This window comes from Wasmannia auropunctata, unplaced genomic scaffold, assembly GCF_000956235.1.
Source record: "Wasmannia auropunctata unplaced genomic scaffold, wasmannia.A_1.0 LD280120.1, whole genome shotgun sequence".
Lineage (NCBI taxonomy): Eukaryota > Metazoa > Arthropoda > Insecta > Hymenoptera > Formicidae > Wasmannia > Wasmannia auropunctata.
In genome coordinates, this window is record NW_012082770.1 from 1 (window position 1) to 571 (window position 571).

At 34.9% G+C, this 571-nt stretch overlaps 1 long non-coding RNA gene across 1 annotated transcript; it reads right to left on the bottom strand.

Annotated features, from left to right (window-relative positions):
* Position 1: 1 nt before the first annotated feature.
* On the bottom strand, positions 2-528 carry LOC105461707. Its single transcript, XR_975965.1, has 3 exons — positions 448-528; positions 168-375; positions 2-81 (listed from the first exon to the last, which is right to left on the bottom strand). It is a non-coding gene; the product is annotated as an uncharacterized LOC105461707 (long non-coding RNA).
* Between the last annotated feature and the right edge of the window lie 43 nt (positions 529-571).

The following is a 571-nucleotide window of genomic DNA, read 5'->3' on the forward strand; positions in this document are numbered from 1 at the left end:
TACGCTGGACTGATTTTCCGCCGACTCGACGATCAGTGTTACTTCCCTCAGAGGTGTAAATAAACAAACCTGTCTTCTCATCTGGACAGATACATGTAACAGACAAGTTTTATAAATCAATTTACATTTGAAGTTTATTCATTTTAGAGATACAGAAAGATACTTACCCTACTTTGGAAACAAAGATAATTTTGAAACAAATATATCTTTCCTCAGACGTATCTTTTGCTGTACGGAGTCAGTCCATAAGGTGGCATTAATGGTAACATCCAATTTCTCGTTCCTGGCAATCTAAACTAAAGCCTGTATGTTTTCGAATGCGCTCGTTCATCCAGATCCCTCTTCAGGAAAGACGGCTTCTTAGGCACATTTTTACTAAATTATAGATTTAATTTAGTATTTATTTCTGCACAACACTTTGTAATAAATAATTATGTATCAATATACCTTAATTTAAAAGCATCCGAGGATTGGCGGCTGATTCGTATAAGTGTAACGATTCTTACTTAAGCAGAACTGAAATTTTTTAAATAAAATTATGAGACAAGATCGGAAGAGCACACGTCTGAAC